Source organism: Pongo abelii, chromosome 17 (genome assembly GCF_028885655.2).
Source record: "Pongo abelii isolate AG06213 chromosome 17, NHGRI_mPonAbe1-v2.0_pri, whole genome shotgun sequence".
Classification (NCBI taxonomy): Eukaryota; Metazoa; Chordata; class Mammalia; order Primates; family Hominidae; genus Pongo; species Pongo abelii.
In genome coordinates this window covers 77,264,353-77,291,803 of record NC_072002.2, presented here as the reverse complement: position 1 = coordinate 77,291,803, position 27,451 = coordinate 77,264,353, and the positions used below count along the sequence as shown (strand labels likewise).

At 44.9% G+C, this 27,451-nt stretch overlaps 1 pseudogene; it reads right to left on the bottom strand.

The window, feature by feature from the left end:
* Positions 1–12,810: 12,810 nt before the first annotated feature.
* LOC100436037 (actin, cytoplasmic 1-like) lies at positions 12,811–14,013 on the bottom strand (annotated as a pseudogene).
* Between the last annotated feature and the right edge of the window lie 13,438 nt (positions 14,014–27,451).

Sequence of the window (27,451 nt, the reverse complement as noted above, 5' to 3'; positions counted from 1 at the left end):
AATATTTCTACATGTCATTTAAAACGCTTATACATATCATATTCAATGGCTACATAATGGTATGTTGTTTGGCTATTTTATACGTTTATTAGCTATCCCATTGTTTGAGAACTTTAGGTTTGTTTTGCAGTTTGGGAGATATAAATATTTGATAATATTTGATTATTACCTTTGGTTAGTTCCTTAAAAGTGGAAGTGCTGGGTTAAAAGGCATGAGCATTTGGAGGGATCTTGATAAATACTGCTAATTTATTTCTGTCTCCCTTCCACATCCTAGTGAAGTCTTTTGCTTGTATTACAGCTGCCCAACATCTGGGCAGACAGTTCTTCATGGAGCGAGAGGTCAACAACCAATGTCCTGGTATGAAGAGGATATAGAACTAACTTTCCCAATATTTCTGTGTCACTGAGCTGACAATAGCTGCATCCCCTTTTATTCAAATGTCTAGGGGGCTTTCTCTTTTTACTCCTACTGGAGAAGGTTAGTGAGTACATGGCCAAGAACCCAGAGAGAAGAAAGCGTTGCCAGAAATCAGTTACCTATTTTTTTCCCTAAATAAACCCATAACAGGAAGGAGATGGGAAAGGAAGAGATGAAATGAACCAAGCTGATTGTTAGCTGCTCACATTTCCTTGCAACAAATCATGCCATATAAGCTGCAGGAGGCAGATATTTAGTATCAACAGAATCATTATTTCATGCACCAGGAAACTGAGCAATGCTGGTGGAAATGTTGGCCAAATCCGTGCCCTAATTGATCTCAAGGCCACTTTTGGAAAAAAAAAAAGTGCATGAAAGACCCACAGGTGCCCCTAAGTGACCTGGGAAAACCTCTCTGGCTGACCCCTCTTTCCTAATCCCCTTGTTTCATTAATTTTTTACTACAAAATATTTTAGATATGTGAAAAGGCATACCCACCACCCAGCTTGTTAAATAAAACCTTACAAATAAAGTGAGCCTTTGTGCCCGTTTATTATATTTCACCTTCACACCCCTGTTCCCAGAAATACTAATTATTCATAGTTTAGTGCTCATCATTGACATGTATTTCTTTATACTTTGGTACAGATGCATGCATTCCTAGGTACAATGTAGCATTGCTTCCCGTGATTTTTAACTTTTGTAAGGATACAGTATACATCCTTCTGCAGACTACTTTTTTGTCCCACCGGATATCTATGAAACTTATTCATGTTGAACATGTAGCCCAGGTTCACTCATTTTTGCTGCTGCATAATATTCCTTTGTATGTACACTTTATTTATTGAGACAGAGTCTCACTTTGTCTCACAGCTACAGTGCAGAGGCGTGATTGAGGCTCACTGCAGCTTCGACCTCCCAGGCTTAAGCAATCTTCCCTCCTCAACTTCCTGAGTAGCTGGAAACTACAGGCACAAGCCACCACACCTGGCTAATTTTTGTATTTTTAATAGAGATGGAGTCTCACTATGCTGCCCAGGCTGGTCTTGAACTCCTAGGCTCAAGGGTTCGGCCTCCCAAAGTGCTGGGATTATAGGTGTGAGCCACCACACCCACTCTTCTTCTTAAGTTTTTGAATGATCAAATCTGGACAGAATGAACATGATAGTCAACCCTAAAAGGGAGAAAGCTGTCACTAAAGGGAAGCATCGGGAGGAGAGGCTGATTGGTCTGGATGGTGGTGATAGACCATTCTTCAACCATTGACAGATGGAACCACAGCACTTCCCCGACTCCTGGCGAAGGGCCCAGGGAAATCTCCCAAATTGTCTAGTTTAGAAATGACTCTATGTACAGAACCAAGTCAGTTGATTTCCCCAGTCTATTAGTTCAGCACTCTTTACTACAAGCCTCAGAAACCAACTCTAGTTCATTTAAACCAAAATAGAACTTATTGAAAGGGTGCCAGTGACACAGAGGCTTGAAGAACCAGGTTTGGACAAGAGCTCTTGAAACAGGAAAAATGACCCACGGCATTTTGCAGAACTGACCTGGTGGAGACACCACTGGCCACAGATGCTGTGGCCTTCCTCAGCGCGGACATTGGACATCACCATCAACATCAACATTGGCATTGGTGGTTTCACTGTTGTGAGAACAAAAGCCCTGTTTGAGAGGGTTTCAGAGAGAACAGGAGGAAATGAGGTGGCAACAGAAAAGTCCCTGTAAAGGGAAGCTGAGAAACGGGTCTGTACCTAGAGGAGGGCATGGGGTCAAGAGGGTTTTGGGTTTTGTTTTGTGACAGAGTCTCGCTCTGTCACCCAGGCTGGAGTGCAGTGGTGCGATCTTGGCTCACTGCAACCTCTGTCTCCCAGGTTCAAGCAATCCTCCTAGCTCAGCCTCCCAAGCAGCTGGGATTACAGGTGCCTGCCACCATGCTCGGCTAATTTTTGTTTGTTTAGTAGAGACAGGGTTTCGCCGTATTAGCTAGGCTGGTCTCGAACTCCTGACCTCAAGTGATCCACCTGCCTCAGCCTCCCGAAGTGTGCTGGGATTACAGGTATGAGCCACTGCGCCTGGCCTAGAGGGTTTTTTAAGATGAGAACGCTGACAGCACGTTTGTGTACTCATGGGAATAATCTAGTGCAGAAAAAAGAGCAAATTAGATGATCACAGGAGCAACATTTTTGAGTAAGTGGGAAGGGATGCACCATTTGTACATGGAGGAGGAACAGTTCACTACAGTAATGGAGCAAACAGATAGTATTTCGGGACAGACATACGAGGATAGTAGACGGGGAGGTGGGACAGGCAAGTTCTTTTCGGATGCCATCTATTTTCTCGGTGAAATAAGAAGCAAGGTCAATTGCAGATTATTAAGAAGGCAGCCAGGTGAGGTGGGTCACACCTGTAATCCCAGCACTTTGGGAGGCAGATGGATCACTTGAGCTCAGGAGTTTGAGCTCAGCCTGGGCAACATGGTGAAACCCCATCTCTACAAAAAATTAAAAAATTAAAAAATTAAAAAATTAGCTGGGCATGGGGACATGTGCCTGTATTTCCAGCTACTTGAGGGGCTGAGGCAGGAGGATCACTTGAACCCGGGAGGTCAAGGCTGTAGTGAGCCAAGATCGTCACACCACTGTACTCCAGCCTGAGTGATAAAGTGAGGCCCTGTCTCTCTCTCTATATATATTATATATATGATAATTAAGGTGAAAAGGGCATCAAAAGGCTTGAGAACACGAAAAACAGAAATAATCAAATTTCAAAGGTTTTAATTTTTTTATTACTGATTTTGTAATATACTATGATAAAAATCAAATGAAAAAGAAATCTCTTAAAACGTCCAAAACGAACAAAAGTGGGATATAAATGATGTATACTGTTTTATCTTGGGGCATCAACTGTTAGTCTACAAAACCAGTTTCTCTACTAAAGAGCTCAGCCAGTCCTGGAGATTCTACAAAGCCCCATCTATTTCCCTTTCTCCAGAAATGAAAGTGACAGAACAGTTAACATCTACTTGTCCTGAGTTAAAAGTCCAACTTGTAATATTGATTCTGACTAAACTTCAGAGAGTGAGAAAGGAATCTGTGAGAGCAGGGGGAAAACTTTAACCAGTGAGAATATACTGTGGCAAGCGCTGCATTTAAGAGACAAAGTCCAAGCAACCAGAGTTTTGCTCTTACAGAGCATGCGATGCTCTTCTGATAGCCGGAGAAGAAGACTCACCCTCCACGGATGTGTAAACAGCACTGGTTATTCTGCCAGCCACAGGATCTGTGATCCAGGCATCGTGCGCATTTCAAAATAAGTGTTTTGAAATTTACTGCCCACACCTGCCACCTCCCTGCACCCACTGAATTTCAACACTGGTCTGGTGGTGCAATATTGATATTCCCCTGGCAAAAACTCCTTCCTGGAGGCTATGGGATGGGGTAGGCTTCTTGGTAGCAGTTTCCCTCAACTGCATGATCACCTCCCTGCACTGATTCAATAGTGTATGGCCAACCTGTCAATAAATTTGATTTAAAAATTTATTTCCTGGCTGAGCACAGTGGCTCATGCCTATAATTCCAGCACTTTGGGAGGCCGAGCTGGGAGGATTGCTTGAGACCAGGAATTCAAGACTGGCCTGAGTAATATAATGAGACCCCATCTCTACAAAAACATTAAAAAAAAAAAATTAGCCAGGCATAGTGGTATGTATCTGTAGTCCCAGCTCTCGGGAGACTGAGGCGGGAAGATTGGTTGAGCCCAGGAGGTCGAGGTAACAGTGAACTCTGTCTGATCATGCCACTGCATTCCGGCCTGGGTAAGAGAGTGAGACACTGCCTCAAAAAACAAACAAACAAACAAACAAACAAAAAAAAAAAAGAGAAAAGAAATAAACTAAAAATAGAAAAAAAAATGAAATTAAAAAATATTTTCTCCATAAAAAATTTTGCCAGGCCATATATTTTTCTCTTTGGCTCTTTCCCAAAGTAATCCCTCTCATACTACTTGCTGGAAGCCCCAACAAGAGCACAAATTTGTCAATAATTTGCTCAGTTTCATTTAAAATGATGATTGACCTTCCCACCCTAGCCTGATTTCTTTCAGAGCGATCTAATTTCTTTAGAGACCTGTGCCTGTGGACTCATGTTAATTTGTTAATTGAGTTAGACTGCTGCCAGAACATCACAAGCCCTTCATTTGAGCTCTATCCTGTGTCAAACGGTGAAAAGCTGGATGTAATGAATCTATATTCACTGAAAAAATGAGAGCTGATGAATTATCACCCAAATGTGACACTGATGACAGTAAATCCTTTGGAGGGGGATGGCATGTCAGCCTCAGAAGTGCAGAGCTCATGGACCAGGCTGGCAGTGGGAAGGTTGGTGACTTCTAAGCAGTGTCACCTTCTGGAAGCTCTGACACTCAGCAAGTCAATGCCAGGCTGAGAGGCATGACTCAGCGCCCTGGCTTACCCCTCATAGACATTCTCCATGCCCCAGGATCGCAGTTTCAGTGCTATTCCCTGTGACTCAGCTGTCACGACCTCTTTGGGCAAGTTCCACCGCATGTTTTGTGGGCCAGGGCTCTTAATCTGAGTGCAAAGGCCTTATCAGCCAAGCAGATGGACCAGCAGCTGCCACTTCCCAGGGAAGCCAGGATTTACCCCTGGGTCAGCGGGAAAGGGTTTCCTGCGAGGATACCACGTGTAAAGTCCTTTGGGATGAAAGGCATTCTGAGGATGTGAGTTATCACAGCAGAGCTCACCAAGGCTTCTCCAATTTGATATAAATAACTCTGCATTGGCAGCAGATGGGAGGAGAGCCAACTAGTAATGAATACTAGGACAAACAAACAGGCCTCCGGGATGCCGGCCCAGCCTCTCCAAACCACAGTTGGCAACAGGCTTGGAGGTGGTGGTGGGCGAAGCTGTACCGGCAACACTGCATTAATCACTTGTGAGTGAAGGGAGGAATCGCTCCAGAATAATGGAAGTGCAAATAATTAGCAAAGGCCACACCACATAGGACTAGAAAGGGCATAACTGGGAAGCATGTTAATTTGCCTGACTTGATGTTTAGCTATTAACCAGCAAATCAGTAGTGACATAAAGGACCCTTCCTACTTACTAAGCTCTGTGTTTCAGAGATAACAGAGAGGGATGACACAGTGGAAGCACCACCCCACCCCCAACACAGAGCAACAACTCAATGGAAACAGAGGGAAAGCAAGTCTAGCAGTGCTGCATACAACAGCTAACTTCTGCATAAAACAGACTCCTTATTGTATCGTTGGGGTGATATTAAGTATGGGAGGAAAAAGTGAGATGATTCCAAAGTGGGAACATTGGGGATGTGAAAGTTGTCAGAAGCAAAATGGAGTCACAAAGGTTAAGAAAACTCTGACAAACAGATCCAAGGAAGGCCATGAAGAGCGGATTCTCACACTTGTATGCCTGACCACAAAAGACTACAGAAACCACAACTTTGTACCAAGACCGTCACAGCCTTATACAACAAATGCTTCTGTAAGGATGTCTGCCCAGCAACTGCCTCTCCAGCCTTGGAAGGGTGTCACCCTTGTTGTTGATCTTTTAGCCAGGGGTAAGTATTTCAAAACAATTATGTAATCCCCTTCATTTTTTCCTTTAAAAATCCTTCTCTTCCTTTACCTCCCGGAATATGCACATGGTTTACCTATGGCACAAGTATTCACATTGCAATGCTCTGTTCCCAAGTAAACATCTTTTCTTTTAGACAGCTTCTCTTTGTTATTTAGATTGGTGGGGAACAAGCAAATATAAAAGACAGAGTTGCCTAGAGCTGAGATGCCAGGATTAGCCATGCATTGATTGGGCTAAGCCATGGGCTGCCGTGAGAGTGGGGAAGAGAAAGGGAGACTCTCGTTTGGCTGGGACAGTGCTCCCGGCTCTCAGGAGAAGCAAACCCAAGTCTTCCTTGGATAAAAGCATCCCCATCTTAGGTCCTCAGGGTTCCCATACATTAAGATCAACAAAATGAGTTCAGAATCAAATAACATGAAAAACACAAGCAAACAGGTTACCATGAGTGACAATCAGCAAAAACAATCAACAACAGAATTAAACCCCCTTCCTTCGGGTAATGAAATTGTCAGACTCAAAATACAAAATAACAGTGGATAAAATGTTTAAAACCTGAAAAAAAGGAATCTCAAAAATAATCAAGCAATAAGAGATAACAAAAATTACCTAGATTTTGAAAAAGACAAAATTGAAATTTGAAAACAGAATTGGCCGAGTGTGGTGGCTCACGCCTGTAATCTCAGCACTTCGGGAGGCTGAGGTGGGTGGATCATCTGAGGTGAGGGGTTCGAGACCAGCCTGGCCAGCATGACAAAACCCCGTCTCTGCTAAAAATACAAAAATTAGCTGGGCGTGGTGTTGGGTGCCTGTAATCCCAGCTACTCGGGAGGCTGAGGCAGGGAGAATCACTTGAACACTTGAACCCGGGAGGTGGAGCTTGCAGTGAGCCGAGATCTGCACTCCAGCCTGGGTGACAGAGTGAGACTCCATCTCCAAAAAAAAAAAAAGAAAGAAAATAGAATTCCAAAAATTAAAAAAAAAAAAGTCAATGGGTGGGTAAACAGCAAATTAGGTGAGGTGGAGGTGGTCTTAGAGGTGATGGAGAGCAGGTCCTGGGGGCTTTGCAGGGTCATAGAGGATGGTGCCAGGAAGCAATCACACTTTGAGTACACTTGAGAGTTCTATAAAAGTTCTATTAAATTATTGCAGAAAAGGGCTACAGGATGACTGTTTGCAATAAGATTCTTTTGGTGCTGTTACAAGATTTGGTTTGTCTTTAATTTAGGCATACTGCTGAATGTGTGATCAATATTTAGTAATTATGTACAAATAGTCCCTGTTATAAATCAGAGTTGTTATTGCTGCCTTAAGCTTTGGCTTTGGTAACAAGCCGCTTCTTGGATACCGTGCCGTTTTCCTGGTGTCAGCTGCCTCAGTCAGCGCTCAGCACCGTTCTCATACAAACCTGCATGTTGCAGTTAGTAGGAAACGTCTTGTTAAGAAGGGCAGACACTGCCTCCCCAACGTAGCTAGGGTAGAGCTTCAGCACCTTTCTTCCCAGTGGGAGAATCAGGCCTCCGTCCCTAAATGCAGAATTCTAGCCAGAGGCTGTGAGGTTTTGTCCAGGCCCTCATGACTTCTTGCACAAAACTCTCCTAGGAACTTTGGGGGCTACAGTCACTCAACTCAAAGAAAATTCTGCTTTCTTCAAGATCAAGATGTATTAGTCAGAGTTCTCTTCAGGTACAGAATTAATAGGATAGATGTATATTTGAAAGGGAGTTTACTAAGGAGAATTGACTCCCACATCACAAGGTAGAGTCCCACGATAGGCCCTCTGCAAGTTGAGGAGCCAGGAAGCCAGTGGTGGATCAGTCTGAGTCCCGAAACCTCAAAAGTAGGGAAGCCGACAATGCAGCCTCCAGTCTGTGGCCAAAGGCCCGAGAGCCTCTGGCAAACCACTGGTGTAAGACCAAGAGTCCAAAAGCTGAAGAACTTGGAGTCTGATGTTTAAGGGCAGAAAGCATCCAGCACTGGAGAAAGATAAAGGCCGGAAGACTCAGCAAGTCTGCTCTTCCATCTTCTCCTGCCTGCTTTATTCTAGCTGCACTGGCAGCTGATTAGATGGTGCCCACCCAGATTGAGGGTGGGTCTGCCTCTCCCAGTCCACTGACTCAAATGTTAATCTCCTTTGGTGACACCCTCACAGACACACCTAGGAACAATACTTAGCATCCTTCCATCCAATCAAGTTGGCATTCAAAATTAACCATCAAAAAGGGCATCACAAGTAAACCCAGAGCTGAAGTCAGAGTGCCTGCCCCAAGTAATAATACCTGCAGCCCCTCCTGCAGGTTGGCACAGGCTCTAGCCCTCAGTAGACTAATCCCTGACTCACTTCATCAGGTGTGGCCCTTGTGCTTCCCCAGGTGTGGGCCTGGGCTCATGTTCATCAGAATCACCTGTGTGCTTAATAAAACTGCAGCCTCCAAAGCCTCACTCACGCCTACTGAGTTCCTCTTGTGGGTGGAGTCAAGGAATCTTGCCTTCTGACAAGCACCCTGTTTGTATTAGTCTGTTTTCACATGCTATAAAGAACTTCCCTGAGACTGGGTAATTTATAAAGGAAAGTTTTAATTTACTCACAGTTCTGTATGGCTGAAGAGGACTCAGGAAACTTACAATCATGGCGGAAAAGGGAAGCAGATGTGTCTTCCACGGCGGCAGGTGAGAGAAAACAGCCCAGGGGAACTGCCGTTTATAAAACCATCAGATCTCGTGAGAACTCACTTACTATCACGAGAACAGCATCGGGGAAACTGTCTGCGTGATCCAATCACCTCCCACCAGGTCCCTCCCTCAATACAGGGGGATTATAATTCGAGATGAGATTTGGATGGGGACACAGAGCCAAACTATATCACTGTCCTAGGTCAGTTTCCTAGAACCAGTGCTAAGATGGGAATTCTTGCGAACCTTATTGATTGGGGGAGCATTGCCCTGTGAAGGAGAGTGAGGGAACAGGATAGGGCAAGGGAAGCAGGTTAAGCAAGGGTCTGGTCCTCAATGGAGACTGGCTCCAGCCCAGTCCCATGGGGCGCTCCAGAACACAGACCACACCTCGTAGTTGTCCCATCTTGACACAAGGGGAGTGGCCTTTTGTGCCCTGTCATTGTACCCAAGCAAAGGTTATCCTCTGCTCACATACTGCTACCTGCAGGAGCAGGCTGTTAATGTGTGCCAGGAGTAGCCCCCCAGGCAAGATAATCCCTGTATTCCAGGACAGTTTAGTGGAGCAGCTTTAAGCCCCTAGCAAGCCTCACAGCAGACCCTCAGCAATCAATTCACACCCCCAGGAGATTCAAGCTAGAGCAAGATGGCTTGGCCAATAAAGCTGAAGAAAGCCTCAAATCGACATCCTTTCCCTTCTTCTCCCACGAGGAACTAGACTAACTCAGTAGCCAACCAAGACAAAAGGGTTCTTTATGGAGTGGTGTCCTCATAATCACATTTGTTTCTTGCCAAGGCAATCTCAGCTGCCTAAACCTGTACCACACAGGCAAGAGAATCCAGATGTTGTCATGAGCCAAGAGAGACTCCATGATAGGAAAGCCTATATAAGGGGCCAGCACCCTGGAAGTACCCCATCCCTTCGTTATCTAGTTAGAGATAACTGTTGCCTGGCACAGCGGTTCGTGCCTGTAATCTCAACATTTTGGGAGGCCGAGGTGGGAGGCTGTCTTGAATTCAGGGGTTTGAGACCAGCCTTGGCAACATAGCAAGACTCCTCTCTACAAAAAATAAAAAATTAGTTGGGCATGGTGGTGCACACCTGTAGTCCCAGCTAGTTGGGAGGCTGAGGTGGGAGGATCATCTGGGCCTGGGGGGTTGAGGCTGCAGTGAGTCATGATCGTGCCACTGCACTCAGCCTGGGCAACAGAGCGAGACCCTGTCCACCACCAAAAAAGGATAAAGATTTTTTAAAAAGAAAGTAAACAAAGAGAGAGAGAGAGGAAAAAAACTGTCATCACTGGGCAAGCAGACAGTGAAATTGATGCCAGTCACACACATAAGGCTTCTATTTGACTTCTTAGAATCAATAGGGAAAATATCAATTTTATCTCAGGATTTTATCTCCTAATACTGTCCTCAAAGCCTTTGCTTCTGACCCAGCGCACATCAGAAGAGGGCTTACTAGCTGCTGCTTTTAAGGATAAATCAGTGTGTCCAAAGCCCTGTTGTCTGCCTCCCTACTTCTTCCAAGCAACACTAATGTACCCCTGTTTCCTCCTGAACTGGGCCCTGCACATGCCAAATTGACACTTGACACATGCCAAATTCTCGCATAGATCATTATGAGAAACCCACATACCCCCCTTCACTCTTGCCTTTGGTTCAAAATAAATTAAAAACTGAAGACAAAGAATCTAACAGGAAATGAAAACAAAAACCTAATTTACCAAAAGAGCTAGTCATTTACCCCCTGGAGGTATGAGTGGCTCACACCTTGCTCTGAATCAGGGCATTGAATAAGAAACGCATGTGTTAAATATATATTTCAGCTTTACCTCAGACAGATGACTAATGGTGTTGTGCTGTGTTTTGTTTTGTTTTTTTGTTAAACCCACAGAGATAATTATTTACTCAATAAAATTTAAACTGTTATCATAGCATAATTGGAAGTCGAGGGTAGTCATTTTCTCTCCCCGCCCCCTCCCAGCTGCAGGTGATATGGTCATATATTAGACAACATGATTATTAGTTTGCTTCTATAGTTTTGTGAAAAATTAATGGAGGGGAACTCTACAGGGCCTCATCTTCAGCAGCCTCCTTGTGGGTGCTTCTAAGTCCTCTCCCAACCTGAATATCCCTTATTTCTAACTGATCCATGTTCACTATCCCCAGGAAAAGGGGCTGTTTTACAGGCTTGCTATTTAGGGGAGAAGAAGCTGGCCATCTGTAAGCTCTCTTCTTTTTAATTTACCAGCTTTTAAGGGCTAGGAACAGTTTTGAAACATCCAAGTGAACCACTGGGCATCTGTCCAGTGTTCAGAGGGTAACAGGATCAGGGAACATTAGGAATAGATAAGATCTGGGTGATCACAGAACACAGCACGCCCATCATGGGGGTGAGCTAACCAGGGGTGTATGTTAGCTGGATCAGAAGGGCTGATCTGTTAGCGATGGCAGAGATCTGAGTTACCCCAAGTTACTGGCAGTGTATCCATATGGGTCCGTAGCAACTTCAGCCGTTGCCTCCTCAGAAGAAAGAATTAAACTGAGGGCCGTAAAGCAGAAAAAGAGACGGAGGCAAGTTTCAGAGCAGGAGTGGAAGTTTATTAAAAAGGCTTTAGAACAGAAAAGAAAGGAAAGAACCCATGGAAAAGACCCAAGTGAGCGCCTGAAGGTCAAAGAGAGAAAAACAGCCCCTTTAACCTTGATCCTGGGACTTCACAGGCTCGCCTCTTTCCCATGATTTTTCCCCTAGGGTGCGCTTTCCACATGCGCAGTGCTTTCCTTACCGCAATTAACACTTTTTTTTTTTTGAGATGGAGTCTCGCTCTGTCACCAGACTAGAGTGCAGTGGCGCGATCTTGGCTCACTACAATCTCCAACTCCTGGTTCAAGCGATTCTCCTGCCTCAACCTCCTGAGTAGCTGGGACTACAGGCACGTGCCACCATGCCCAGCAGAGATGGGTTTTCACTATGTTGGCCAGGATGGTCTCGATCTCTTGACCTTGTGATCTGCCCACCTTGGGAGAGCGTTAGACTGAAGATCTAACGGTCCCTGGTTCGATCCTGGGTTTTGGCAATTAACACTTTTAATGTTAACAGGTGTGGACCATCCAGAGATTGTCTCTCTCTGGCTGCCCAATTACCATTTTTAGAGCAGCAATGTGGTAACTGCTGAGCCATCACTTGACGTTCCTAGTGGGTTGGGGGAGAGCCCTCTCCTGCCCCGCTCATGCCTGTCTAACTACCTAAAACAGACCTAGACCCAGACCGGGTAATGGGCACCTCCCCCGGGGCTCCTGCACAGTGTCCTGCCCTGCATATGGCCCTTTCCCAGGCAGCTCCGTGGGTCTCTTCCGATTTAGGAATGGACCATGCTTCTGGGGTGACTGAATTTCCACACAGCACCCAGGGAACGAGTTAACCTCTATTTCAAATATATTCCATAAATCACTCTAGTTGATCAAAATATGTTTCTGGAATCATGAAAATAAAATGTAAGTGTGGTGCATGTCATGAGAATACAAAACGGTACTTCTTAGAACCCATTTTATTTTATTTTATTATTTTATTTTATTTTATTTTTAAGTTGTGCACTTTTATTCAGCTGGTCTCAAGTCAGTGTACAGGTAAACCCTGGCTGCCTCTACCCACTCCTAGGGAGACCAAAAGCCTTCATACATCTGAACTTGGGGGACAAAAAAGGGGCACCACGAAGGCTGATCATTCAAAATAAAACAAAATTAAAAAGTATTAAGGTGAAGATTAAAAAAATTTTGCATTACATAATTTACATGAAGCAATGCTATCACCTCCTGTGTAGACTCAGAAGGGGACTGGACCATTCTCCTTAAAGAGAAGCGGGGTGGCTTTTAGGAGAGCAAGGGACTTCCTGTAACAATGCATCTCACGATATTTGGAATGATTATTAAAAAAAAAAAAAGAACAATGTACAATCAAAGTCTCGGCCACATTGTAGAACTTCGGGGGATGCTTGCTCCAACCAACTGCTGTCACCTTCACCGTTCCAGTTTTTAAATCCTGAGTCAAGCCAAAAAAAAAAAAAAACCATATAAAACAAAAAAGCAAATAAAGCCATGCCAATCTCATCTTGTTTTCTGTTCAAGTTAGGTTTTGTCAAGAGAGGGTATAACGCAACTAAGTAACAGTCCGCCTAGAAGCATTTGCGGTGGACGATGGAGGGGCTGGACTCGTCATACTCCTGCTTGCTGATCCACATCTGCTGGGAGGTGGACAGCGAGGCCAGGATGGAGCTGCCAATCCACATGGAGTATTTGTGCTCAGAAGGAGCAATGATCTTGATCTTCATTGTGCTTGGAGCCAGGCTGGTGATCTCCTGCATCCTGTCAGCGATGCCAGGGTACAAGGTGGTGCCACCAGACAGCACTGTGTTGACGTACTGGTCTTTGCAGATGTCCATGTCACACTTCATGATGGAGTTGAAGGTAGTTTCGTGGATGCCACAGGATTCCATGCCCAGGAAGGAAGGCTGGAAGAGTGCCTCAGGGCAGCGGAACTGCTCGTTGCAGATGACTTGGCCACCTGGCATCTCCTAGCTCTTCTCCAGCAGGGGGTTGGAGGCCACCATGGCCATCTCCTGCTCAAAGTCCAGGGCGACATAGCACAGCTTCTCCTTGATGTTACGCACGATTTCCCGCTTGGCCGTGGTGGTGAAGCTGTAGCTGTGCTCGGTGAGGATCTGCATGAGGTGGTCAGTCAGGTCTGGGCCAGCCAGGTCCAGATGCAGGATGGTGTGGGGGAGGGCATACCCCTCGTAGATGGGCACAGTGTGGGTGACCCCATCACCAGAGTCCATCACGATGCCAGTGGTATGGCCAGAGGCTTACAGGGACAGCAAGGCCTGGATGGCCACGTACATGGCTGGGGTGTTGAAGGTCTCAAACATGATCTGGTTTACCTTCTCGTGGTTGGCCTTGGGGTTCAGGGAGGCCTCGGTCAGCAGCAGGGGATGCTCCTCAGGAGCCACATGCAGCTCATTGTAGAAGGTGTGGAGCCAAATCTCCTCCATGTCCTCCCAGTTGGTGACGATGCCATGCTCGATGCGGTACTTCAGGGTCAGAATGACTCTCTTGCTCTGGGCCCTTGTCGCCCACGTAGGAGTCCTTCTGATCCATGCCCACCATCACGCCCTGGTGCCTGGGGTGCCCCATGATGGAGAGGAAGACGGCCCGGAGAGCACTGTCGCCTGCGAAGCCAGCCTTGCACATGCCACAGCCATTGTCGATGATGAGGGCAACAGTATCATCATCCATGGTTAGCTGGCGGCAGGTGTGGATGGGCGGCAGAGTGGCAAGGGACAAGGCTCTGTGCTCGCCGGGCAGATGCGGTCTCGGCGGTCTAGAACCCATTTTAGCTGGGAGCAACAATTCAGCCAGGTTCTGTGCCTCTGTTTAGCACCTTCTGTTTATGAGATAGGTAGTAGAGACTACCAGGCAGTCACAAGACTTCAATCTACCTGGGTCAGCAGACCCTTTGTGTGGCATGGCATGAAATATTAATATACCGCCTTTCTTCCAAACCTGCACCTGGAGGCCTCAGCGCCTTCTCTTCCAACTCAGAGACCACCTTCCTCTATCTGCATTTTATCCTCTGCAGGTTGAATGGATCCCGTGACATCTGGTGCAGAGATTCCTCAGCTCAGCAGTGCCTCAGAGTGATTCTTAGAGAGGACTGGGAACCAAGAGGCAAATGCACGAGGCACAAGTGGGCTTTGCCCCGGCGAAGGTGGAGGGAATGGGCCACTGGTGTCAGACGCTGGGATCAGATGCTCTGCCTGGCCACCTTCTCAGCCTGCTCCTGTGGATCACACCATTCCCCATCTTCCCAAATGCCAGCCCTGCCAGCTGGGAAGCCCAGGGGACCAGGTGATGGCTGTGCCTGGAATCTATCAGTCCTCTGAAAATGGCTTCTCCCCTGGCCACCAAAGGGGAGTAAACAATGCCATGGAGATTGAAATAATCATCAACAAGGACACAAGGACACTGGTTAATTGGGAAAGGTATTTTCCTTTTTTTTTCCCCTTTTTTCTTTTCTGAGATGGAGTTTCGCTCTTGTTGCCCAGGCTGGAGTGCAGTGGCGCGATCTCGGCTCACTGCAACCTCTGCCTCCCAGGTTCAAGGGATTCTCCTGCCTCAGCCTTCCAAGTAGCTGGGATTACAGGCATCTGCCACCATGCCTGGCTAATTTTGTATTTTTAGTAGAGATGGGGTTTCACCATGTTAGCCAGGCTGGTTTCAAACTCCTGACCTCAGGTGATCCACCTGCCTCGGCCTCCCAAAGTGTTGGGATTACAGGCATAAGCCACTGCGCCCAGCTGGGAAAGGTATTTTTCTTTACCAAAGAGAGTAAAGAATTATTGATTAGTAATTAAAGTCTGTGTAAACATACAACATGGTTGCTAATGGTTTTCTTTTTTTTTTTTTTTTTTTTTTTGAGACAGAGTCTTGCTCTGTCTCCAGGCTGGAGTGCAGTGGCGCAATCTTGGCTCACTGCAACCTCCACCTCCCACGTTCAGGCGATTCTCCTGCCTCAGCCTCCCTAGTAGCTGGGACTACAGGCGTGCACCACCACGCCCAGCTAATTTTTGTATTTTTAGTAGAGACGGTGTTTCACCATGTTGGCCAGAATGGTCTCAATCTCTTGACCTCATGATCCGCCCGCCTCGGCATCCCAAAGTGCTGGGATTACAGGCGTGAGCCACTGTGCCTGGCCGGGTTGCTAATGCTTTTCTATTATTTTCAGTAATAATTATAAATTAAGGAAAAGGCAAGAAGATTTGAGGATTTTTATCCCTGAAGATGAAATATGGGTTGTATTCAGAAGCTCTCAAAAAATAGTAAGAAATATTATGTTGAAAAATATATCAAACAATGGGAAAAATTACCTTCATATTTTTTCCTAGCTATTAATCGTTAAAGCAATTTTCTCAGGCAAAATGCCCTGATTAACTGAATCTTCCTAACCAATGACCATGCATGTGACAAAGGACCTGGTGACTGAGCCTTCTGAAAGTCTGCTTCCCCAAGGTGTAAAGAAAGAGACTAGTTCCCCATCCCCTACTGCCTCATGGGCTTTCTCATGGCAACCATTGCTTACAAAAAGGGTCTGATAATTTTATGATTTAATGACCCCATTTCCAGCACCAAGTAGCCCGTGGTTGCCCCCATTTTTCTCGGGTCATTTGCTTGGCTGCTGAGCTGACAAAGCTGCCGTGGGCCTTCGGTTTACATTCAGAATCACTGATGCGCCACAGCAGACAGCGTAGAGAATGGACTTAGCCTCATTTGAGCCACAACGTAGCTGCTGGGTGCTTGGGTCCCACAGCTGCTTTGTGAGTGAAGCCGTGCCTCAGTTTCCTCATCTATAATATGAGGGCATTTATACCTACTGTCTTAGTTGGGGTTTCCTCTCTCCCAAGAGCAGAACCTGAGTGAAGACTTGGGAGCAGGTATATTATTTGGAAAATGTATTAGTTTGAGAAGGCTGCCGGAACAGATGACCACAAACTGGGTGGCTTGAAATAACAGAAATGTAAGTCTCAGAGTCCTGGAGGTCAAATGTCCAACATCAAGGTGTTGGCAGAGCCATGCTCTTTCCGAAGGTCCCAGGGGAAAATCATCCCCTGCCTCATCCTCAGCACGCCTGGGCTTGGAGTGGCATCCCTTGGGTCTCTGACTCCGTCGCCACATGGCCTTCTTCTCCGTGTCTCTCTGCGTCCCTTTCCCTCTCTTATGAGGATACTCTCATTGGATTGAGGGCCCACCCTAATCCAGTCTGATCTCATCTCTCCCCTTAATTACATCTGCAAAGATCCTGTTTCCAAATGGAGCTGTATTCTGAAGTTCTGGGTGGACGTGGAATTTTGGGGGAATGCAACTCAGCCCAGCACAGGGCTCACGGCTCCTTTCAGGTCCTAATCCCAGACTTCCCCATGTTGACATTTAAGACGGACTAACTTAATGGGTATGCGACGTGGAGGTCCTAGGAAGGATAAAGAGTGTGGCTGGTGCTCAGGGTTCCTCCCTGGCCACTCACCCCGGCCGAAATGTCCACGTGAATCATTTCCAAGTGACTTGACTCCACCTTCAAGACTCAGTCCTCCCAGAAATAGGAAAGATCTTCAAGACAGCTGCGATTCTCAAGGCGATGAGGCACATGAGGATCTCTGGCTGGGGGAGGGGGCTTTACAAAGAACATCTGCCCAGGAATCCTGGGAAGGATTCAGGAAGGAGTGCTTTACCAATGAAATAATTTCCACAGTCAACCACGGCCACTTCTGCCGAGGTTTTACAGACCTCAGGTGCGTAACTTCTGTTTTAAGCCGTGCTTAGCACTTCCTAGCAGCTCGTTGCCCCTAGTCCTTGTTTGGGGGGTGGGGTGGGGGCGTGAATGGAGAGAAGAGTAAGGTTACCAGGCTGCAGCTCCCTGAAAGGGCAAACAACCTGAATTTCACATTTCCTGGAATAAGCAGCCTGAAATGTATGGCAGGGACAGCAAATCGAATTTGGCTCACTAGCTGAAATCCCCTGTCAGATACGTGTCTGGGCAGAGTGCTGGATTAGGGAAGATTCCGAGGCTCATCTGGGCTAAGTGGGCAGAGCTGTGATAGAGTCGCAACGTGCCACAGACATCCCCAGGGACTCCTCAGGGCATGTGCCACAAATGTGTCATCCCTGGTGAATAGCTTTTTTTAGGACAGCTTCCTAAATGTGTTGTTGCCAGACATAGGTGACAAATTAAAAATACACAAATAAACAAAGTCATAGAAACGAGCTGTTTCTATGCTATTACTCCTTTGCCATATTTCTAAAGACATCTGGTTACTCAATGTAAAACCTTGTGATTTTTGAATCATAAATTCTCAGCGGCAAGGCACTGAGTCTATTTATACTCTCTAGCTGAGTACATGCCCGATATCAGTTGTGTAACCGGGATTACTGGGCCTGGGCCAAGCCTGAGCTAAGCTAGCTGGAGCTGGGGTGGGTGAGTAAGAAGAAATGGGGATGAGGGTGTTCTAGTACCAGTTCTGCCCCAAAGGGCTGCTGTATCACCTTGGGTGGTTCATTCCAAGCTTTGGCATCTCAGCTTCCCCATCTCTAAAATGGGAATATGATTCTACCCCATCCTATGTCACAGGTTGGAGTGAGATTGTGTGAGGGGGTGTATGGAATGGAAGCATGGCCCCGGGCCGAGCCGGAGTTGTCCTTTAGAACACATTCCCACACATTCTGAGGGCAGTGCCATAACAAATAAGAATGTTTGCATGAGGCGGGCATTGCCCAGGAAATCCGGCTCTGATTGTTAAAAAAGACATCTGGAAATCTCCAGGGCCTAATGGTTCTGAGGATGCCAAACAAGGAAACCAGCTAAAAAGTCAGCAGTGTCCCCGGGATAGGGACAAGGAACTGCCTGCAGCCACGCCTGAGGGAGGGAGCAGCGGTTTCAGGATCTGAACTTTCACTTCCTTGACACCATCTGCAGCAGCCCAGGATGGCCCAGCCAAGGCCATCTGACCTCCTAGCCAAGCGCTGAAGGGGCCTGAGAAGTCACTCAGTTCAATGTTTGCCCATTTGCTTGTTTGCTTGTTTTTGTTTGTTTTTGAGATGGAGTGCAGTGGCGTGATCTCGGCTCACTGCGACCTCTGCCTCCCGGGTTCAAGTGATTCTCCTGCCTCAGCCTCCCGAGTAGCTGGGATTACAGGCGCCCGCCACCATGCCTAGCTAATTTTTTGTATTTTTAGTAGAGAGTTTCACCATGTTGGCCAGGCTAGTCTCGAACTCCTGACCTCAGGTGATCCACCCACAGCCTCCCAAAGTGCTGGGATTACAGGAGTGAGCCACCACGCCTGGCCTTGTTTTGTTTTTAATGAGGAAGCAGAAGGAAAAGTCATTTTTGCTAGGATCCCAAAGCTAATTAGTAGCTGAAAGGGGACAAGGACTCTGCTTCCCAGACACCAGGGATAGAAGAGTACACAGGGAGCCAGAGGGAGACCCCAGAAAGAACCCTCTTTTTCCCCAGCAAGAGCTGGGCTTGAGAGATGACGGGGATGTGTTATTGGTGGGTTCCTTCGTAGCGAAAGGGGTTGTCACTTGAGCAGGAGGAAAAAACCTGTGAGATTTCTGTTTTTAAATCTATTTAATCTAGTCAATAATGAAATCAGTAAGAATTCTTATGATAGTCAGAAGGGTTGGAGGTTCCCGAGATCTAAGCTGTGCATGGGAAGCCAGTGAACTTTCTGGTTAAAGGCTGCAGTAGATTAAGATCTATGGTACAGCAAGGGAAGGCAGTGGACAGTCTACCCTGGTGCAGGCAATGACAGGGGACATTGTCTGCAGAGAATTTAACAACACTAATAAAGCTATCTAAGCACTGCTCTACGTGTTGGCCATTCTATATAATGTTAGGGACACAGTACTCCTCCTCCAATCATCTTTTGTTGGTCTAAGTTTTAAACAATTGTGGTTACTGTTGAGTTTAATAGTATAGCTTCTGCTTAAATTAGCACATTTTTACTGTTTATCCTTTAGTAAACATTGTGTTCCACATGGAAGTTAATTTGGCTGTCAATTCACAAGCACTCCGCTACACGTGTCTGTTCCAAACAGTGGATGAGAAGTAGACAATGGGAGTGATTGTAGACAGACAGGGAACTTGAGTGACTTCAATTCTGTCGTTCTCTGCAACCTCTGCAATCAGGCAAAAATATTTTCAGACTGTCAGAATGCACCTTGAACAGGTACACCAAGCTTTTTAAAATTGTTCCTTGCAGATCAGCACAGAAAAATGTGGAGAGAGGGCTGTTACCTCCACCAGAAGAAGAGGTGGTTGTTAGGGAGAAAATGGACAGTTACACAGAAAAGAGAATCAATAGTCCAAGAAGTGTTGGATGAAATGATCCAAGGTGCCAGTCTTAAATTGCCAGAAGAAGTTTCAGAGGCAGTGTTTGGACACCTCAGTCAATTTTACCAGGAGCTGGACAGAACACAATGGTTTAAATAAATCCCTGCTTGCTGTCATTCAGCTACTTTCCCTGATTTTTGCAGAAAACTTGAAAACCAAGTATAATAGAAACTTATAATACATTTCCCAGTGATGGTTTTCTTAGCGAAAAATGTTCAACTGTGGAGACATTTGGAAGCTGCTACAATAATCCATCCTGAAGAAACAAAGACATGAAGTGTATTGCCATTTCTGGAATTTGTTGTGCAATGGAATCTGCAAATTTATCCTTATGTTTATGGCTTTTCTGAACTTCTTGTATGCTTTTGGCTATGGGGGAAAGAAAACTTCAGAAATTAAAATGAGTGGAAAGTATCCCTCTTCCAACAGTGAGTGAAGATAGAATAATAAACTTGGCTACATTGCATATTAAATGTGGCTCTGCAGGGAAAACCAACTTTGATGAAATCATTGACAAATTCGCAGAAGTCTCAGAACCAAAAACTATAATGTCGCATGCATTACCAATAGGTAAAAGTTCTTCCGCTTTTCTCAGAAAAAGACCAGAATTTAAAAGTATTTACTTTTTTTCCTTTTTTGGCAATGTAGTATTTATTTATCTGCCATGATTATACATGTGAAGTTTAATAAAAGAAAAACTGGGGCTGGGCGTAGTGGCTCACACCTGTATTCAGCACTGGAACGCCAAGGCAGGATTGCTTGAGCCCAGGATTTTGATACCAGCCTGAGCAACATAGTGAGACCCCATCTCCACCAAAAAAGGAAAAAAAAAAAAAAAAAAGGCAGGCATGGTGGCAAAAAAATTTTTTGAGACAGGGTCTTGCTCTGTTGCCCAGGTTGGAGTGCAGTGGCACGACCTCGGCTCACTGCAACCTCCGCTTCCCAGGCTTAAGCGATTCTCCTGACTCCTGAGTAGCTGGGACTACAGGCACATGCCACCATGCCTGGCTAATTTTTTTTTTTTATTGTATTTTTAGTAGAGATGGGGTTTCACCATGTTGGCCAGGCTGTTCTCGAACTCCTGACCTCAAACGATCCACGTGCCTCGGCCTCCCAAAGTGCTGGAATTACAAGCGTGAACCACCGTGCCTGGCCAGAAAAATTGTCTTTAATTAAAAAAAGAAAAGAAAAGAAATGTCATTGTCTGCATTTCTTTCCCTGCCATTATCATTATTTGTTTAATTTTGTGATTATCATTAAAACGAATTTTGTCATATGGTAGAGGTGTTGTTAAAGACGATCTACGGCAGGTGTCAAATACACTAGGCCCACTGCTAGAGCAGGCCCAGCATTCTGGGGGGATTTGCCAGTTAAAGGTGACACTCACGTCTATCAAGAGAAGAAGAAGATATAATTTTGTATTGAAACCAGCACCAACATCAGTACCTACATTCCTATGGTAACCTTTATCACATAGCAGATATTTGCCACCTGCTTCTCTTCTTGGCTGACAAAAGGCAGTTTGCTGAATCCCGATGGACACAAGTACCTTGATTCTTCTGGAAAGGTCAGCTTCTACTTTGATGTTCTCTTGTTTTCACCCAAGTCCAGCCCTAGGCAGGACTGTGGAATCTGGGCAATTTATCTTTACAGGCTTCCTATGGGCCTCTTCTCTCTGAGAAGAAGGAACTTAATTCCTGCTGCCTCCCAGGCTCTCTTCCCCTGGCTCCGTATCAAATCTTCACCCTTAGCTGCTGTGTGATACGTGGAGAAAGCAAGGCTTTTGGGGGTGCAATGACCCTAGTATTGTTCATCCTGGCTCTGTCACTTACTGGCTGTATGATCTAAGGCAATTCATTCTGAGCTTCAATGTTTCCATCTGTAAGATATGGTTTATAGGCTGGGCATAGTGGCTTATGCCTCTAATCCTAGCATTTTGGGAGGCTGAGGCAGTCAGATCACTTGAGGTCAGGAGTTTGAGACCAGCCTGGCCAACATGGTGAAACCCTGTCTCTACTAAAAATACAAAAAAGATTAGCCAGGCATTGTGATGGGCACCTGTAATCCCAGCTACTCAGGAGGCTGAAGTGGGAGAATCACTTGAACCCGGGAGGCGGAGGTTGCAGTGAGCTGAGATTGCGCCACTGCACTCCAGCCTAGGTGACAGAGTGACACTTTGTCTCAAAATAAAATAAAATAATAAAATAAAATGTGGATGATAGCAGGTTATGAGAGTTACATCAGTAAACACATGTACAGGACTTCCAAGTTTCTTCCCTACAAGGACCACAGCTATGCACTCTTGGAGTAGATGTTCTGATGACAAAATTTCTGGTACCAGTCGATAATGGAGTTGCAAGGTATTTTAAGGGCAACAAGTTGTCTCATTGGAAAGAGCTATCCTGCACCGTCAAAGAATTTAGCAATTGGCATAAGGCTTTGGCCTTCCCACTAGGGACCCACATTAAGCTATAATCAGAGTTTCATTTTGGTGCCCACTCTAAACGTGCCATTCTTAGATAGTTGCATTGAAGATTATGAGACTTTGTTTCTGCCCCATGAGGAGAAGGGCTTAGATCAATTGGCAAAGCTTGCTATGAAGAGGGGATCAGGGAAAGCCGGTCAGTGGAGCTCTGGGTTTGCTCTCCCTGTTTTGACCTCTCAGCTGTCAAAGCCAAATCTGTGTCCTATAGCCTAAGGCCACCCTTTCCTTGCATGCTTGACACAGGTGTGGAATAAAATCTGCTTATTTAAGCAAACATATACCATTGACTAGTTTGGATCCAGATAATGTTTTCCTTGAGCCAGGGTCATAATTTGAGAGGTGGAGTGTAGGCCAAACCTTAAAGAGCTGTTTGGCAACTCTAACAACTGGCAAGGAGGAAAGAAATTGGTAAACAATGTTTTAAAAATATGTGAAATGCCAAGCATTCTGTATTTAATTCCTAACATTTATTTATGGGTATTTGCTGCCATTTTTTCAGGAATTCCAATAGCAAGTACCCAGTTGTTCCAAACCTCCACCCTGGTGCTCTGGAAACAAGATTCATGCTTCCAGCAGCCTCCAGGAGAATGGGGTAAACCAGGGCAGGACTTGCCCGGGAAGCCTCATACATAAGGACTGAGAGTTGATGACCAGATCCCTGCTGCGACTGACCCCAGAGGGGAGCAGTTTCTGTCCTGGCCCAAAGCCCTGCATCCATGGCAATTTCCTGGGCTGTCCCAACCCCCGTGAACTCTTCCAACTTTTCACGGCCAGCTAAGGACCTGTTATTTTTAATTGCAGTTTAACCTTTCTTGAGCTTCCTTATTTGTTTGAATTTCTACCACATCCTAGAATTTATTTTTATTTATTATTTATTTATTTTTTTGAGACGGAGTCTTGCTCTGTCACCCAGGCTGGGGTACAGTGGCACGATCTCGGCTCACTGCAAGCTCCACTTCCCAGGTTCACGCCATTCTCCTGCCTCAGCTTCCCGAGTAGCTGGGACTACAGGCGCCCACCACCACGCCCGGCTAATTTTTTGTATTTTTAGTAGAGACGGGGTTTCACCATGTTAGCCAGGATGGTCTTGATCTCCTGACCCCGTGATCCGCCCGCCTCGGCCTCCCAAAGTCCTGGGATTACAAGGGTGAGCCGCCATGCCCGGCCTAGAATCTTTTAAAAATAGTAATCAATGGACTCATTTTAATGCAAGGGGACTCACTCTTATTTGCCCCAAACTACATTCTTTGTACTCTCAGAGATTACTCTCTGCATCTGATAGCCTGAAATTCGGTAAAACAAACAGTCCTTGATTTTCAAAATTAATCATAATTTTCATGGATTTGCAAACTTCAAGTATAAGCCTTTCAAGTCTTCACCTCTGAAAACTCTCCTACAAAATGTCTCTATCTCTGTTCATTTCAGTGCCCCTGTCCTGCTTTTCCTTGCTTTGCCATAACTTTCTAGAGGTGTAGGGAACAGAAGTAAAAACTCCTTGAGATGTGGATACCTGTATGTCATGTGGTGACATACCAAGGACACAGAAGATTAAACACCATTGTTAGTTCTCTTCCTCTTCCACCTTTTTTGGAAGAAAGTAAGTCCAGCTTCCATTGGTCTGGAGGAATATCTAAATCAGGCCTCTTTTACTCAGAATGGAGAGACTGTTCTGTTCTCTGGGTTAGAGAAAATGGAGGGACTCATATTGGAAGATTTTGACAAAATAAATTGTTTCTGCAGATTGGGATTCCTTGTGAATTTTCCTGAAAGCACTCAGGAAGTTCTAAGAGTATAGTCCTAACTCCTGGGGCTTTGCTAGGGCAACTGTAGAAGGTGTTTGTACTCTGAATTAGAAGCATCAATCTTGGGTGGATTTTGGGACACAGCAGACTAGACTTCAAGCCTCAAGGCTGGAGGAAGAAGGACAAAATCACGATTAGGTCGAGGTAAACCTAGGTTTGCAAATGTGATTATTCAGAAATGGTGTCTTTCCTATGGGGAAGGCGTGTCCCCTAAAAGCTGGTCAGAGCTAAGCTGTGAATTTTCTGTAGCCATTCAATACTGGGCAATGGTCACCAAAGAGGATACAGACCAGAAACCTGAAAAAACAATAAGACCTGGCTCTCATAAAAGATGTCAACAATATATGCTGTGTATGACTCAACTTAGACATGAATATCATTAGAAAGTTTAGTGCTTATATTTCTCCAGCTTGAGTTTTCTTCATTCTATATCTTTCCTTTATTCTTTTATTCTTTTTTTTTTTTTTTGAGACAGAGTTTTGCTCTTTCGTCCAGGCTGGAGTACAGTGGCGTGATTTTGGCTCACCGCAACCTCTGCCTTATGGTTTCAAGAGATTCTCCTGCCTCAGCCTCCTGAATGGCTGGGATTACAGGTGCCCGGCACCCTGGTTGGCTAATTTTTGTATTTTTAGTAGAGACAGGGTTTCACCATGTTGGTCAGGCTGGTCTCGAGCTCCTGACCTCGTGATCCGCCCGCCTCAGCCTCCCAAAGTATTGTGATTACAGGTGTGAGCCACTGTGCCCAGCCCCTTCCTTTATTCTTTTGGCAACCGTCCTAGGCTTTCACAGACCAATAACTAGCTACTAGCTGTATATGGCTATTTAAATCTAAATTAATTTAAATAAAATACAATTAAAACCTCATTTCCTTAGTTGTACCAGCCACCTTTAAAGTGCTCAAGGTATGGTTTTCTTTGAATTTATCCTACTGGGAGTTTTTAGAGATTTTCAAACCTATAGCTTTTTTTTTTTATAACAACTTTGTTTATTTATTTATTTATTTATTTAAATTATACTTTAAGTTTTAGGGTACATGTGCACATCGTGCAGGTTAGTTACAAATGTATACATGTGCCATGTTGGTGTGCTGCACCCAGTAACTCATCATTTAACATTAGGTATATCTCCAAATGCTACAAACCTATAGCTTAATGTTTCTTCATTTTTTGAAAAATTTCAGACAGTAACTCATCAAATATTTCATGTGCTCCCTTCTCTCTTTACTGTCTCTCTGAGACTTTCATGACATGTATTAAACCTTTTCACCATGTCCCATGTGTCAAGTATGCTCTTTTCTGTGTTTTTTTAAATCCTTTTAATCCTGTGCTTCAGAATTGATACTTTTCTCCTGACCTATTTTCCACTACACTAACTCTCTTCTGCCGTTTCTGTTGCTTTATAAACTTCTTGCATTAAACTTTTAATTTCAGTTGTTTCAGTTTTTAGTTCTGAGATTTCACTTCATGCTTTTTAAAAACATAGATTCCAGTTTTCTGATGAAAGTTTCCATTTGAAAATCTATTTTCTTGAATATATAGAAAATCTATATCAAGAAAATAGATTTTCAAATGGAAACTTTAAAGTCCACATATGATAACTCCAATATTTGGATCACCTGTAGGTCTGTTTCTTCTGTCTGCTTTTTCTCTTGGCTTTGGTTATTTGGTTTTGTGATCTGACAGACCTGATAATTTTGGATTAAAAACTGTCTACACATGGTATGTAAATTGAAGAGGTTTAGGGTGTTTTTATGATCTCCCAGAATGTATTGTATTTTCTTCTGGCAGAAGAAGTACAGGCAGATCACATCAATCCCATCAGGGACTGAGGAGGATTATTGACAGACTGACTTGGTAAATTGGGTTACAGGAGTCTCAACCTGTCCTGAGAAAGCACTGTTTATCTTTTATAGCAATATAAAATTCTGACTCTGATCCACAGGAATAGTTATCTTAGCCTGACTTTCTATAAACTGAGCCTGAGGTAAAATTCATGTGTGAATATGGTTTTTGAGGAGTGTCTTAGTTCATTCAGTCTGCAATAACAAAGTACCATAAACTGGGTAGCTTACAACCAGCAAAAATTTAGTTCTCACCATTCTAGAGGCTGGGAAGTCCAAGATCAAGGTGCTGACAGATTTGGTGTCTGGTGGGGGCCCACTTTCTTGTTCATAGATGGCATCTTTGAGCTGTGTTCTCACATGATGGAAGAGGCAAACAAGCTCCCTTGGGACTATTTTATAAGGACATTAATCCCATGAGCGCAGAGCCCTCATGACCTCTGCACCTCCCAAGAGGCCTCACCTCATAACACCATCGCTTTTGGGGATAGGATTTCAACATATTAATTTTGAGGAGGACACAAACATTCAGACTATAGCAAGGTTACAGAAAAAGCAAAGAAAACATCAGAAAAAGAGAGTAAGTAACAAAAAGAGTGAGTAAAGATTCAAGAGAATGTGTTACTAAGATGGGCGCCACTTTGTATCAAGGGCATTGATTGCTTAAGGTTAGCGTGATGTCTTCCAAAAGTCTACGTGAGTGACAGTGTCTTAGGATAGTCCACTCGGAGGGAAAGAAGAAGGGAGAAGTATTTAGCTGCTGATTTTGTTGCCAATTGGTCAAAAGTTTGCCTCATGGGTCTTAACTCCCTGATACTATGCTTTGCATATACACAGGTGCCAAGCACATTACATGGCATCTCAGCAGTAACAAGGAAGCCCCAGGGCTTAAAAGAAAAGGCATGGGAATGGAGCAAAACAGAGTCATTGTGTATATGTGAGTTGACAGTCTCTGCAACTGAAGCCAAACTCATAGCCTCAGATACATGGGTCTCAGATACATGGGTAACCAAGAGAATATGAGCTGGTACCTGAGAGGTGACAAATCAAGGGTATTATTTTAGGACTCTTCAACTACGGGTCTCTGCTTCTTGAGACTCTATATATTAACTTCCATCTCAACTAACACGGATGGTCATTATAACTCCATAATTGTGCAGAGTCACTCTCTGGAATAAACTTGATAGCCACGATGTTGAAAGACCAATCAGAATATTTTTGTCCTAAGACTCTGGGATGTACGAGGTACAAGTCGGTTAACAGTGGTCCTCAACCCTTCCTACCCACCTGTCTCTCCTGGAGACAGAATCTTGGAAGCCTTGTTGATTATAAACACTCCTCAACTTATAATGGGGTTATGTCCTGATAGCTCCCTGGTAATTCAGTCAAAAGTTGAAAATATCATAAGTTGAAAATGCATTTAACCCTCCAATAAATCTATGGTAAAGTCAAAAAATTGTGTTGGACCATCATAATGGGGGACCGTCTGTACTTTGTCTCTACCACACTGGTATTTTTGAATTCACTGAATCACTTTTAGGGCCTTCTCAGACATGAGTGCTCCAGGGTCGGGGGACTTCCTGAGTGGGATCCATGGTTCCGAGAACATCAATCATCTCAGCTTTTAGGGTAGATAAAGTGAAGGGCGGAGTTGTCCTCTGGGGTGA